A 16,532-nucleotide genomic window follows, 5' to 3' on the forward strand; every position below is an offset into this window, starting at 1 on the left:
TTTACCACAAAAAGTACAAAACACCATATTTGTGACACTGCAAGAAACATTGGCCCCAACGTTATTTCTTTTTAAACAGACTTTGTTTAAAAATTAAAACTCACATTATATACAGTCAACTCTCTACAAAACAAAATTCCATAGTCATATTTTAAATTAGCTTTTGTTTTGTGTTTTGTTTTTCTCTTGCTCTCGGTGGAAGACACGCGTTTTCTCTCCCTCTCTCCCTGCTGATCCCTGCTTCTGCTTTTTGTCTGTATTTTTCTCAGAGCCTCGCTTTGCATATCCTCCAAACTTGTAAATTATGGATTTGGATTTGGTTAAAGGATATAATCTTGGAGGAGTTGTACGCTCGAGATCTGTACCAGAAAGTACCAGAAATTTGGCTATTTGGATTCGCAATTGAGACATACCAGTAAAACCTTTAAGGTAGTTGGAAATTCACAACTGCCTGAACCTCAACATGTATTGTTTTTCTAAATCCGGCGCCCAATGTGGTATTGGCTGCTTCTGCTAACTGGCTATCGACAAAATGTCTCCTGTATGTTATATAAACACGACGCTCTTCCTCAGCACTCCCCTACCAACTGTGTGCTGATAGGACTATGCGGCCGATTGATAAAATTTCCACCTCTCTTCTCAAGGACAATGGCGCTTCTATCAGTGTTGACAGTCTAATTCTTGCAAACACACTCAGACTTATTCGCACCCTTAAGCTTCCACCGTAGCCTTGCTAAATCTTTACTTATGTGTTGCTTACCCCTGCTGAGGTTTTTTTTAATACTTCTTCATATTCTATTCTGCTCAGAATTGAGTCTGAAATATGATTTTCTTCTCCCTCCCATCTTACTTTACTTAAATGTGTGATTTCATTACTTTCCATAGATTTTCAGATTTCTCAAGATTACCAGCAAAAGCCAAATATTATTAGTATTTGAAAATTTTACTACAGCTGTTTTTACACCAATGACCAGAGATTTTTAGATTTCTTAGAAGGATTCATAGATTTTTAGATTTCTTAGAAGGATTCATAGATTTTTAGATTTCTTAGAAGCATTGTATTACAACAATTTCATACCAGTGAAAGCCAAACATTATTAGTATTTAAAAAGTTTGGACCTACTAGTGACCCAGCTTCTCTACTTAGACTTCAGTGAGCACCCATGACTGTTACTATTTGAATGATGGGACCACACTGCCTCATACCAGCGACCTCAAGGATTAATATTATCATTTTTCTTCTAGCACAGTTTGATTTCCTTACCACAGAGGACTTAATTAACTAATTACCTCTATTAGAAAGAGTGGTTTAGAACCAGCTCTTACCAGTAAACCCCCAAGGATTATTAATGTCATTTGATTTGTTTTTCTGTGTTTGATTTTCTGTATCACTGTAATGTATTTCCATATGTACAGCGCTTTGAGTGCCTTGTTGATGAAAAGCGCTATATAAATAAACTTGACTTGACTTGATTTAATAATTTGTTTTGGTGTTTAACTATCATAACTTGCACTTTTCATGATCTCAATCTGGAGACTTCATGGAAGGATTATTATTTAGTACAACTAATGCACTCAGAATACAATGATTTGTGTTTTTATCTGTGTTTTTATTCCAATTTTTTCAGAGGGCTATACTTGTGTTCTGTATGGCTCTAGAAAATCTAGAAAAAAGGTGAGAACTTAGCAACGGTTTCTGGATACATTTCCAACAATTAATTACAACAGAACATTCCCACGTGTGTTTTACCACATTATTTCACATGTTGCAACACGATATGTTTTCTACTTGTTAAACGCATGTGAAAAACTACAGGGGTTGGACAATGAAACTGAAACACCTGTCATTTTAGTGTGGGAGGTTTCATGGCTAAATTGGACCAGCCTGGTAGCCAGTCTTCATTGATTGCACATTGCACCAGTAAGAACCCTACACCATACTAATACATTATCGTGGTCTAAAACCAGGTGTTTCAGTTTTATTGTCCAACCCCTGTAAGTGTGTTCCACATCTGGTTTAGTTTTACAAACACTCTAACTTCCACATGTGAAACACAGGTTGTGAGTTAATCTCCAGTCTCCCCCAACACAAGTCACATTTGACAAGGCCCTGAATCTCAAGCTGCCTTCAGATCTGCATATCAGTGAAACTTTTAGTGTAAAATGCTTTGAGTGTACAATATGAATAGAAAAGCGCTATATAAGAGCAGATGATTTACCATTTTACTTGTTTTCCCATGTGTTTCACATGTAATCCAAGGATTTCACACATGTAATGGGTTCTAAATGGATGCCCATGCTAACCTGTGGGTTTCACATGGGCTTCACATGTAATCACATTTTCACATGTTAAATCCATATTGCCAATGTGTTTCACAAATCTCACATGTGATTTCATCATATAGAATTTCCAATATGGTCAATTCGTCACATGTGATCACATGTTCTCACATGTGATTTTGCACATGTGAGAACATGTGCAAAATCACATGTGAACTTACGTCATAAAAGGTTGTTAATGTCAATGTTGTTTTATTTTCTGATCTTTTCAGTATTTCATTCCATCCTGTCATTCTGTGTTTGCATTTAAAGCATCTTTGAGTATCATGTAAAGCACTCTACAAATAAAATATAAATATTATTATTTGTGGTTGTCTTTGAACCTTTCCTGTTAAAACATTATAACACTTTTCTAATATATATTTCATAGCATAGAAGCAGGGCACAGAACAATAAGAGACAAAGAGGAATAAAAAGCTGATCCAAATTCCTTTGATGTGGCATTGTCTCATTCAGATGAAGAAAGAGTTGTGGTAATTTGCACTGTGGATGTGGCTGCTGAAACCAATACTGATTTCTTTGCTTTGCTAATTATTAATTACCCATCTCCATGCATATGTGTTTATTCCTAATTGTATTTGATGGATGAGTGGCAGCTTTGACACCTCATTAGACCAGATTAATTGAACGACACAATATTTATGTCTCGCCAATGACCAGTTATCCTACCATCTATCATTGCGATGATCTCGCTGATTGAAAACCACTGATCCGTGTAATCCTAATTATTTTGAATTAGAAAAGAATTTATGGCTTCTTGTGGCGTTTTTCTGTGATGATGGCAAATTGGAAACATTAAATGCATAACGAGGGGGAAAATGAGAGGAAGGCACAATTATAGAATTAATGTGGGTGAATGTCGGAGAAGGGGGAAGGGTGCAGGAAACAAATATGAGGTGGAGACCTTACAGACCACAGTATAACTGCACAGCCTTAAACACAGACATATTTTCGTCAGCTTCTGGCACAACATTTGTCTCTTTCTCTTAATTCTGTAAGGTAAAGCCCACAGGATGCTATTTTACTTTTGACAAAACCTCTGTATTCTCCAACAACTCCCCATCCTCTCTCTTACGAACATGCTTCCGTGGAATATCTCGATCCATACTTGTGTCTTTTATTAAAAAGTTAGCTGAGAGAAAACACTTCTACTGAACTTCACATAACCCTCCTCTAACTTCTGCAAAGCTCAGTTCCTCCTGGGAGGAGCATAAACTAAAATCCAGCATTTGAGCTCACAAAGGCGCAACAAGGCCCTGAAGAGTGGAGCTTTTACTATCATACGGTATAAGAATGCCTTGAGGAGCAGACTTCTTTCCCAGGTAGTGAGAACTTCCTCAAGCTTATTTTTCTAACTTTTCAAGTTTTTAACACCATTAGCTGGCTCCCTTGTGGTTTTTGAAAGCGTTGGCGGTAATTGAATTAAGTGGTCTGGTTTGGTTTTAAGCTTTTATAAGAGCAAGTCAGTTGAGGCAATGAAATGCACAGTTTTCAAATACCAAACAATCTCAGACATTTATGCAGATCAACGGTGAGCCTACTAATTAAGGCTTAGACCTGACCAAAAAAGGTATTACACGGCTGGAGGATATAAAGCATTTATATTTTCCATCTTACCTGCTATTTTCATACATTTGTATGGAGTATATTAAAAATAATTGTGAAAGAATAGGATACTAGGAATTCAGATGCCCTTAAAGTGGACAGTACCGACTCTAAGCACCACTCTAACTAACTTTAACCGATAACTCTGAGTTCTGGCGGGTTTCACCAACTGAGATTAACTACTTTTTAAGACCTTTTTAAGACCATTATGAATGAAATTTGAGACCTATATCACGACATAGAGAAACAAACAAAAGAATTGCAGCCATAAAATTAATTGCAAGGTGCATTTGTTTATGTAAACTGACTAAATTGTTTTTTTCTATATATAGAACTAGTCAGTAGTAACTAGTTATGTTTACTCAGTTTCATTAACATTTTGAAAAAAAAATTTACTTGAGTAGTTTTACTGCACTGTACTTTTTACTTTTTTACAACTCCTACTTAAGTACAATTTCTAGCTACTCTATCCACTGTAAGGTCAAAAAAGGCTCGTTTTAACCAAAAATACCAGAGAGACACCTACAGTTTATGTGATAGTGAGACTGCTAGTATGAACACAAGCTTTGTTTTAATGTTATTTTCTGTCTGCTGAGCCTGTTGAGCCATTTGGATGTCAAATGAACACACAGTAAACAGATATTGTCACTGGAAGTACTTTGAACTGTTTTAACAAAGATACATACTGTAAGTATTGGTTTCATAACTTCAAAGCAGAAAAAGATTTATTTTGGAAAGTGTTTCTTCTGTGTGAATTTATTTTACAATTATGTTATTTTTTGTATAATTATTTTTATTTTAGTCTTTGAAATTCCAGAATTTACACTTGACCTTATATTTATGTCTGTCTGATTATCTCGTTTTAAAATACTTAATCAGATGTTATGATAAAACAGTTACTCAGTACTTGAGTAGCCATTTTACCAAATACTTAAATTTAATAAATGTGGTGGTAAGCATGTTTGCTAAAATACATTTACTTACTTTAACGTTCTTCGTTAAGTCGTTGGCAGCTGCATGCTGCTGGATCCCAGGTAGCTGGTCCAGGTGTTTGGTTTGGGTAGTTCGATTCTGACCTTTATCAAACATGTGTACTAGCAGTTCAAGCATTTTAGAAATAAAGCAGATGAAATCTGCCAGTCAAAAGGGGGTTATGGATGCAATTTTTTCTTTTTCCACCAAAAACATGGTTTGGAACAAGCCTCGGATTTCTTAATTTCCGCTGTACGAGTGGTGTTTAGTCACCATGTAGTGAATCCAGAGAACCTCCGCTTGTAATGTAGGCCGTGACCGAAGCCTACTGCATAAACAGCAGTAGGCTTTAACCAAGCCTTAAACTTGTTCCTTTTAAGCCATGCGTTGTTATACTTGCATTTTCCCATACCACTTCTTCTATTTCCACACATGGACCATCAAGTGATGTGGAGTCGCCAATAACACAAAAGCTAATTGGCTGGCTGTGTGTTTTCAGTTGTAAACACATTCAATTAAGCACAAACTTCTCCCCTTAAGAATAAAGCATTTTATTGAGCATTTGTGTTACATGGGCGTAAGAAAATTAGGAGCTATGTAAAATAATTTAAAATTTGAACACAATAATTAAGTAAATTTAAGACTTTTTAAGGCCTTAAATTTAGAATCTTTTCAAATTTTAGAATTTTTAAGACCCCGCGCTCACCTTGCTAACTGCTGTCAACCAAATATGTCAACTATTATGTTTCACTGCTAGTTTTTTTCTTCAGTCTCTTAATTACATCATGCTTTATATTTGAGGGTTAAAGCAAACCTTATTGGCAATTTTCTTAAGTTACTGTTTCTTTAATAAATGTGGGCTTTAAGCCAATTTATCAAATCATAGCACCATTTCTAGTCATTTCATCTCTTACTGTTTCCATTTCATTTTATTTTTCTGGGTAATTCTTTTGATTAATTATGGAGATCATCATAAATGTTCAAATCTCATGTATATTTTTATGTAATTGTACTTAGGGTTAGATACATTTTTTTTTTAAACTTTGTATAACACCCCTTTCCTTATTATTTCCATTAGCAGATTTGTAACCCTGATCAAACCAGTAGATTCTTATTTATTTTTAGATATTTTTCTGAGTCATAAATTCAATAATTCCTTACAGTATGATATTAGATAATAGAAAATTACTTTAAATCCTCAGTTGTGCAAAACATCCCCCTGGCAGTAATTAATTGACACATGGTCAGTACGAACATCTTCCAAGAGACAGCTCAACTTCATTCTTGAAAATGTCAGGTAGAAAATGACTAAATCACAAAAGTATGAAATGGCATCTTAATTTTTTCAACTTTTCCTTTTCAGTTTTGTTCTGTCTTGGAGCTCACAATATTTAGATTCTTTTTCATGACTGAAAAGGGCCTAACTGGCATAAATGCATAAGACCAAAGTAGTGAGAGTAAAATTGTAGTTCATAATGTGAAGATTTTTATGATTAATCCAGTGAGGAGGAGGAAATCAAAACAAATGTCTAAGATCTGTAGTTTGGAGACCAAACAAATTGGCACCCTATTGAGAAATGTAAAAGCGCTCTGTCAAAAACCCAATCTTGCTTTAAAAAAAACACATGACCACTTGACTGTGGCAAAAACTGTAATTTGAAACACTAAAATGATGTGTACAGGCATGCATCATCAGGTTCTTCCTAATGACTGTATCATCAAAACAACTTTATTTATATTAACGAGCCATGCAATTATGGTACTTTTTTTAGTTGTGAGTGCTTAATTACACTACAGGAACGTTTAAGTCCATCTGCAGTTCGCTTTTTAACATCCTTATGTTGTTTGGCCTAAAAAGAGCACCTAATGCTAGACATGATGGACCAAAGGGAAAGTACTGATAGACAATCAGGCCTGATAAACTGATAAACCTTATGCTCACAAACAACAGCTGCGATCACCTCACTGGTCCGAAGTTAACTTTCTGCTCGAGTTATCTAGCCATAGCATGAACTGCGTTGTTCTTTTTGGTTGGATTTGGGTTATCTCTACCTTTAAATCAAACAATCTTGATTCAGCATGTGTTTCTAACAGAGAGAGGGATTTTGGTGGGTGAGGAGAAATCAGTCCTGTTCCCCTATTTACTTCCACAGAGCTCATTCATGGTTCCTGCATAGATGATTTTTGTGGAAGAAATGTTCACTATATCCATTTTCTCTGCTGCTAATAAGCGGCCATACGAGCAGTTGTAATATTTCTGTGAGAATGGGATTTCCTTGTCAAGGGATCAGTCTGCATCCTACAGCATGTGCAGGAAAAGCCCTTTATATTCGTGGCTACAGATATGTTATCATCCATACATGGCATTCACTTCCTGTTTTTAGTACAGGCTGGAAAGTGCAACAAAGGTGCATATAAATGGCCTTTCTGATTTGATAAACAATGGAAAGGCTGATATCATTTGTTTAGGTTTTATACTTTCAATAGTTAAGGATTTTGTGGCTCTAAAAGCTCTTTTTATGGCTCTAAAAGGTTATTGAACTAGAAAGGACACTTTGAATAAAATTTTCACCATGTAGAGTTCAATCTTTTCCAATGACTTTTCAAATAGTAATCTGTTTATATGTTTATAACATTTCTGCTATTATTAATTGGACAAAAAGTTGAAAGAAACTGTGAGGAGAACTGTTGTTTCCCCGTTTTAAATATATTTTAAAATAGCTGGCTGATTAATCTATTAGACTATGCTTTTCTTATTTTTCATTGTGACCAATATAGATGACAGGCATTGCCTTAAAACAAGAATATTTCTGAAAGATTGTTTGAAATAATGTGCCTGTACTATATAAACATTCTGGGGAAAACAATTCAAGATTTAAATTCTGCTCTTTCTCTAAATAAAGATAAATACACCAGGATGTTTATACCTGCATGAATACAAACTGAATCTATTGAACATCTGAGACCTAAATCTGCTGACATCTCAATGGATACAAGCCAAAATCATTCTTAGGTGAATTCGTATTTAAATCAATAACACTTTTAAAATATTCTCAACTCAGAACCCTCGTGCTTTAAAAATAGGACATATGGACCTCTTTTGGTATCAGCTGGGAAAAAGGTTTAATCCCATTGAACGGAGCCAAAGCCAGACATTTGGATCCTCACAGTGTAGAATACAAGATTATAAAGCCAGATATAGCCATTCCACCACCCGTTTATTTTTATCCCCGATTAAGGCAGCGATATCCTTAAAGGCTGCCAAAATTATCCAGCAAAAAATGCTGACTAGGAAATATGAAAGGTTCCAGGCGGCTCTAGTAATCAATCTGTGCGCATGGGGGAGCAATGTGACTGCTGTGCTTGCTATACCAACAGGGGTGACCCCGGCTGGATGGAGAAGTGAGGCTAAATGAAAGTCATCCCCAGATCTGGTGGGAGCCAAGTCTGGAATAAAACGGCTCACACTGAAAGATGAGATTTAAGTGGTGCTTTTTACCCATGTATGTTTAGGAATTTATAATCTGTTTTTTTTTTTTTTTTGCAGAGCAGCCTAATAAAAATTCAACTGAATGTTTTACATGATTTACCCTAAAAAACACAACAAACAGGGAGTTTCGAACTTAAGGTTTTCTTTAACTGATGGTTTGAAAGTGGTTTATTGTAATGAGAACTTCTTATTAATGCAGAAACACTAAAAACATCCTACAGGACATTCATTCACTAATTTTCTTTTCCCACAGCTTTTGTCATTTTCCAGCAACTGATGGCAAGAAGGGTAATAAACCCGACAAAGTTTTCATTACATCGCAGGACTTACAACTGTAAAAACAAAAAAAGCAAGAGAAAACCATGCAAACTGTGTACAGCAAGGCCTAAATTAAGATCTTTATTTTTTTAATTTTTTTATTTGACCTTTATTTATCCAGATGAGTCAAAAGAAAACCAAATGACAATCAAGATTTGATCCTCTAAGCTATGAAGCAATGGTAGCAACTACCTGATCCACTGTTCACCTCTTAAGGAAAACAATTCTCTCTTTATTTGAGTAGTTTAAGTTTTAAAAGCAAGCTAAATCTTGTTGCTACATTTTAAGATATAAAAATGTGTTAAAACATTTTTGGGACCATCCATCCATTATCTATACCTACTTATCCTTGCAGGGGACTTGATGCTTATCTTCAATGGTCATTGTGCAAGTGGTGGGGCACAGCCCTGGAGAGGTCGCTAGTCCAACACAAAGACAAACAGGACAACCGTGACACACACAAAATCCAAAGCGAAATTTAGAAAGATAAATTAACCAAGCGTGCATGTTTTTGGATGGTGAGAGAAAGCCTAATGCGTGGAGAGAACCCACGGATACACGAGTTCAAACTGGAAATGCCGCAGCCCAGGATTTGAACACAATCTCTTTATGCTGCAGGGCAGCAGTGCTAACAATTGCGCACTACATTTTTTAAACTAAAACAATTAGTATGTTTATATTTGTTGCGTTTTACTTTAAGTAATAAGGCAGCTCACTTCAGATGACCTAACCACAAAGGTTATAATGTTGGATTTTTCATTCTAGTTTAGTTTTCTCTAATTCAGTTTTAATTAGTTTTTAGAGTGAGTTTGCTAGTTTTATTAGTTATTATAATTTTAGTAATGCTTAGTTTTTATTGGTTTTAGTGCCCCTTTTACTTTATTCATTCTTGGGTTATTTTTAGGTGCAGTATTCAAAGAGGTCAGAGTATCGTATTTATGAAATTATGTATAAACGCATTGGTTAATAAAGACTCAACTTTACATATAAATATATTGAGTTCCAGTTCAACAACCAACTTTCCACAATAAGTAACAGTCCACAAGACAGCAGCCCTAAGTACAAAATGTGTGTAATACTGCAGCTGCTGAAAATATTAACTAATATAACACTACACAATATAATGTAAACTTAATCTCAATCACAGAGTTGTGTGGATGTCCCAGTCTCAATAAACATATTTACCAATGCATCCTACTGCTTGCTTTGTTCATGTGTATTAACTGGCCAGCAGCTTGGTCAACGGTGAAAGCACCGGTCATGTGGCTTCTCTTTTAGGGCAGCTACACAGAGCTTGTCGAGGTACTCGCAACTTCTCCCCTTGAGAAGTATTTCACATTTATTATTATCTGTTGCTACTACAAGATACTTGCTTTTATCTCTCTCGCAGTTATACACAAAGAAATCCCATATAGGACTCTGGTCCTTTCCCACCGTTTTTCTTGCGTTCGTTTTGCGGGCAAGGGTGGTTAACAAAAATGTAATTTATAAAGTGCCGCCAGGTACTATGGGGTGCCATGACCACAGCTGATGTAAACTGCTCATGTGGAAAAAATATCCATTTCACATCAGTTCGCAAGGCTTATAAATAAACTGATAAACATGAAAACGAAGGGTATTCTGTCTATAATTTTAGTACGATTTAGTTACAATACAGTTCCAGCTATAATTTCTTCCTTTTAATTACAGTTTTTATTTATTTTAGGTAGCGAAAATGTTTTCTCAAGTTCAGTTTTTGTTTTTTAGTTAGTTTCCGTTAAATATAAAAACCCTTCAAACTACGATACATTTATTAAATTTCTCTGGTAAATAGAAAAATTTAGCATTTTGTAAAATGTTTACATAGCCCATGCAGCATGAAAGTGTTTGTTGTGAGATGTTTTCAATGTAATTTAAATGTACATTATATACAGATAAAAAAATATTTATACTGCTTTGTGAAGTATTACTGATATTATTATTTATGGATAAACATGTAGATTATACATTTAGTGATGCTGTATTTTTTCAGTAGTTTTGTCCTACTGGAGCTTCCGGGATTACAGAAACTCGCTTTCTCCCTTTCAATCCAAGTTTCAGCTTGCCTTCTATGTTTCTTTGAAAAAAAACTGTTATTTTAAAGAAAGATCTATGAATTATTGCTCTTACATGTTAAGGTCAACCTTTATTTAATTGAAAAACCAACAAAGAGTTGTTTTTGTTTATATTCACATACAAACTAAACAATTCTTATAGCCTTTCCACAATCCAATTTGTCCACTTTCAAGCACAAGCACTTTCAAGGTGAATGTTTAACCCTTCTTTCTTATTAATTACTTGTTAATTTATTTACAGATAGTAGGAAGTGAAAGTCAAAGTCCACAATGTTTTAATAAATGTTATTAGAACATTGCTTATTTTGCATCCAAATAAACTGTATCAACTAATAGTTATTTGACCATTTTAATTTATTTTCAGTGAAAGTGTAGAATATGTAAGCTACAATTGGGTATTATGGCCAAACTGTGAGAAATTATAATTTCTTTTAATTATGAGAAAAAAGTCAACATTATGAGTATAAAGTCATAATATTAGGTCTATGAGAATAAAGTCCTACTATTACAACAATAAAGTTGTAATAATATGAAAATAAAGTTATAAAAATTACCAGAATAAACTCGTAATGAGACAGCTCCTCTTCCACAAAAGAAGCAATTTCTTCCAAGTCCGTATGGTTCTTTCTTCAAATCAAGTGCAGTCATTTGCACAATTGTTTTAAATTCCTGATAATGTTAATAAATTTATGCTGATATGCTAAAAGATGACGTATTTCATTATTCGTGAAACTGATACAAATGTATAACTTCACAAGATGCTCAACATTCCTCATTTTAACACAGGGAAAATTGCACTTTCTTTTAAGAGATTTTGGCCCTAATACACATTATTCTTTTAGAAAAATGTAAATGTCCTTTTAGCTTCTTCAATAAACTTTAAATCTAAACAAAATTTTATAATACAGATATATTCAAGTAATCTTAAATGAATGCTATATCCATAGTAATTCTCTAATGTAAAAACCTAAGCAGACCCTAAGGTAGTAACGGTTTCATGCAGTTTTAAATATCTTATGCAACAATTAAACCTGTTCTAACCCTAAAATTTCCAGCAGCCAGAGAAGCATGAAATTTTTACCTTTTATCAACTTGTTATAAGAAACGTGCAACCCTTTAATCATCGACTACTTATTTTTTGGCTCAGCTGTGCCTGACACTAAAAACAACTGGATAAAGTTACACATTTCTCTGTGAGCTGTGTGTTTTCTAAACAATGCTTGAAGCAGCAACAACCGTGCTATGTATGCAGAAGCATCATAAAGCTGTAAAAAGCTGATGCCACAGTGGCTTCATCTATTTATTTTTTTACCAGCTGCCAGTTTAGAATGAACTTGAGATGAAGGTATCGATCCCGTTCCTGGACGTCAACGACACAACCTGGCTTTCGCTTTAAAGGTGACTCCGTCCAGATCCTCCACGTCAACGAACCGGGAAAAGATTCAACTCGTATGAGTGAGCCATTTAAAGTTCGAGCTGTGAGGTGCAATTGATTTTGTTTATCTTCGATGTGATTAAATACAGCGTAGATGGCTTGCGTTTGATGTCAAAATCACAATTATGGCTTTTAGGGGAACAGACATGCAACAAAAGGTTGCAAGATAATATACATGCATCATTAGGTGATGATTTAGGTGACTGAAAATAAGCAATAAGCAATGCGGAGAGAGCGCCTGCAATTGTGGTCGAGTATAAGATCTTAGAAATTATATTATCAAAGGTACCTAAAATTCTGTTTTATGACTGCAACACAGCTAACTGAAATAGGGATACTACAATTAGAACAATTCTGGAAAAATGTGGAAAAGGACAGAATTTCATTTAAGCTTTCCAGGTCTGCATACAAATGGAAACAAAAGGTATTGAATAATATTAATACTTCCAATTTATTCCCTGTCCTATTGTCAAAAAGTTAAATTTATACATCTTTGTATTAATCAGTCCATCAATTTATTCAGGAATTGATCAGTCAATCTCTGCAACCCTTCATAAATGTATCTTTTGATCCATCAATCTATCCATCTGTTTGTCCTTTGATATGTCAATCCATCTATCCGTCCACCATCCATCAATCATCACTATCTGTGTCCATCCATCCATCCATCCATCTCACATGGTCTGTATTTCAACATAACTTTCTTATTAATTGGCTTAAGAAGGATGGAAAATTCTCTAAATCTGAGTGTATTATAATAAATGTGAAAAGGACACAACAAAACATACTTGCCTGTAGTTATTGATAATATATAAAGTGATATTTGACCCCAGTGCTGCAGTGTTACACAAAATAAAATGTCCACAAATGTTACCACAGGTCCGAGCACCAACTACTCTCCTTCTTCATGTGAGTCCAGCTCTCTCAATCAAGACATCGCAGCCCTGCCACCATCCTCTGATTAACTCTGCTGCTCTTGTAGTTTTGTTTTAACGCTCCTTGGTGAAATGAGAAATTAAGAGGCAAGAGATAGAGGCTAATAGCATTTATTAACCCAGCGTGAGCTTGCAGCGGTCCTCCACAGCCTGCTCCAGTTTCTGGTGGCTTCACTGTAAGGTAAAGCCCGGCAGTAAGAGAGGGACAGAGGGGGAGGTGGAACGTAACAAAACCCCAACAAATGCACCCAGCTGATTAATGGAGCCCTGTGGCTATAGCAATTATCCCTCTCCACAGTCCTCCAGCAGACGAGCCAAACAAGTGTGTGGCAGTGAGAGCAAAGTGTGTAAATCATGTTTTTGTGGCACTCATGTTAACTTGATAAAGACTCGACAAGAGTTTGTTGATTTAATGGGTTGTAGAGGTGGAGCTGGACATTTAAAATATAATGTATTTGTTTGGTTTTTATTTGTTTAATTTGACAACTTTTATGATTTTGTCATTTTCTGTAATATTTGAAGAATACAATTTTACAAATTAAAAAAATACTTCTATATAAAGTAAATAAAGTAACTTATATATTATACAGCAAGAAAGTAATTTCTCCCTACTTGTAATGTTTACAAGGAAAAATTAGATTGAGCTTATAGTCAAATAATTAATTAACACATTGATTTAATTTATTGGTAGGCTGTGATAAAAAAAACAATCTAACTAATCAGAGACTGTGCAATCAATTAATCACAATTATCGCATTTTTATCACATAGCAATATTTTCAACTTTTCAATTCAGATATATTTCAGTTGACGACAATGAAAAGACACATACACATGTTACAGCAGTCACATAAGACATTGTGGTACATGTATGCAGTTCTGACAAAGTTTGTTGACTCGAAAGAACACCAGCTGGCCCATAAGGCAATATAGGAAAATGCTGAGGGCCATGGCCTCCAGGGCATGCCACAAAAAAGAGAGATAATTCACCTTCATTAAATTATATTAAAACTAGTTCTTACTATTAACTCTTAAATTGTAAAGCTAGCTAGATTTAATTAAAAAGCAATGCCCATTTCATATTACTACAAATGATAATACCAAAGAAGCCTCCCGTCCCCCTCCTCCGGTTGATCGGTACCTACTCACTGTATGTGGGGGGAGGGGCGTGCTTATTGATATGGGGTCCAGAGAACTTTGTAAACATGTTGGTTTGACAAAATGGCAAAATGGTAAAATGGTAAATGGCCTGCATTTGTATAGCGATTTATCTACTCTGAAGACCCCAAAGTGCTTTACACTACAATCAGTCATCCATCCATTCATACACACATTCACACACTGACAGTGGTGAGCGAAGAAAAGAACAGGAGGAAAAATGGGAGAAAGTGTTAAAGTACACATTATTAGGCCCGAGCAATAAAAGCAATGTGTGGGCCCATTGTAATTCGAATGTTTCTTATTATTATTCCCCTGACAAATGAACTCATCAAATTTTGCACAAAATATTTTACCTAGTTTTTACCTATTTTTTGTATTTCAATGGAATTCAAAAGGGGTTTCATATATTGACACAAAATATGTATGAAAATAAATTTTCATTGCAAAAGGAATGGTGTAAATGTAAAATATTGTTCTCCTTGATGTTGCCAAATGACTTTAACAAAGCAACTTTCTTTTGTGATAGATATTTTAATTTATGAGATGTGTAACTGCAAGAAATAGTCAGATAACAGCTCATGTTAATTCATGTAAGAATGGAGTAATTTAACATTTTGATAAAACTACTACGTGTAAAAATGTAGCAAGGACATCGCTGTATATATTTTATTAATATATAGCCATACATGGTTCCTGCACATATTGCTGTATATAGACAAATATAGGCACTATTTTCACAAATATGGAAATGTATTGTTATGAGATATTACAATATATTTTTGTTTCTTAAAGGAGGGCGCCACAATGGGTTACCAGGCTTCTGCAGAGCGGAGAGACATGCTGATGAGGGAGTTCAGCCATTTGATTCAGGTGTGTTGAAGAACAGATGCATCTAAAAGTTGCAGGACAGTAGCCCTCGAGGAATGGACTTGGGCACCCCTGGTCTCTAGCCGAGCTGCAACTTTCCCAGTTAAAATCCCAGCATCAGGGTGCATTTGTGATTGAACTTGGAAGACTCACCTCTACTTACGGTTCTGTCTAACTACTCCACTTGGTTCTCCGCTCAAACCAATCAGCTTCTGATCTGCATTCCTCTTCAGCCAATCATCCCTCAAGGCTTCGCTTTAAAACACCTTCATATGCAGAATCTCCTGCTCTTCAGCTGAGCTTCGACCCTCCTCCACCCCATCTCCACCATCAGGCTTCAAGCTTCTTCCGACTTCCTTATCTCCTCAGACCTCCACTCCACCACCAGTCTCAGGATCCCGGGGGGAAGACTTCTCTAATTCTAACCCTAAGATGTTCATTCAAGCAGGGTCCGAGCGCCAAAAGGAAACAAACATCAGCTAATAAACTTCTCTAACTGACATCTCCATGTTTCTCTCATTTTTGAGTCTTTTCAGGTTGAATTGTTTTTTGACAGGGAACTCTTGTGTATTTTGGCTCTGAACCCTGGTCTATTGTGGGCTACAACGTTTGCCAGTACCAGAAGTGTCATAGCTAACATTAGCTCTAGTGTCTGTGCCCGCAGCAACATGTTTTGCATTGAAGTGAAACTGTAGGCTTGAAGGGCTGCAACACTTAATTCAGCATGTGTGCAGCAGTGCACAAGAAATGCAAGAACTGATAAAGGTGTTATTTAATATTTTTTCGATTTTAAATTAACAATGTTACATTTCTGCATCAGTTAGGAGAAAGGATTAGGTGCGCATCTGGATCAGTGTGGATCACAAAAAATTAGGAAGAGTTTCCTTAGTTGTGAAAAATTCAATCACATAAAAGTAACTTAGCAGGAGCTCATATTCCTCGCACCAACATATTCTGTATTAACTACTTATTATGACAGCTGACTGTTGCATTTAACACTTTTTAAAACCAAGCTGTTGATTCCACAGGCTGTTAAAGCTCATTGTTTTTTGACTTAGTTTGGATTTTCCAAGGTTTCCATTGCATTTTACTTCCATTGAATTCCATTGTTCAGCTGTTTTCTGCTAAATTAAGACCACGTTCCAAGCATTCGGAGACACAGGAGATCAAGGGAATACTTAGCTGACGATGAAAGAACAGGGAAATGAGAGCAAACTACAACCTCTGCATGCACACACTGGTTGCTGCCCAACCTCTTAAACAATAAATTTTTACTTGCATACAATTGTGTAACTGTTTATTCAAATTATGTGTTTT

At 35.5% G+C, this 16,532-nt stretch overlaps 1 long non-coding RNA gene across 4 annotated transcripts; it reads left to right on the forward strand.

Moving 5' to 3' along the window:
* Window positions 1–2,514: 2,514 nt before the first annotated feature.
* On the forward strand, window positions 2,515–15,841 carry LOC124881780. 4 transcript variants are annotated; one of them, XR_007041748.1, is made up of 4 exons: window positions 2,515–3,662; window positions 12,134–12,301; window positions 13,133–13,510; window positions 15,141–15,841. It is a non-coding gene; the product is annotated as an uncharacterized LOC124881780 (long non-coding RNA). The 4 variants fall into 4 exon arrangements; XR_007041746.1 differs by having other exon boundaries at window positions 2,517–3,662; window positions 13,133–13,531; XR_007041749.1 differs by having other exon boundaries at window positions 2,518–3,662; window positions 13,133–13,369; window positions 15,141–15,840.
* The last annotated feature ends 691 nt before the right edge of the window (window positions 15,842–16,532 follow it).

This window comes from Girardinichthys multiradiatus, chromosome 15 (assembly GCF_021462225.1).
Source record: "Girardinichthys multiradiatus isolate DD_20200921_A chromosome 15, DD_fGirMul_XY1, whole genome shotgun sequence".
Lineage (NCBI taxonomy): Eukaryota > Metazoa > Chordata > Actinopteri > Cyprinodontiformes > Goodeidae > Girardinichthys > Girardinichthys multiradiatus.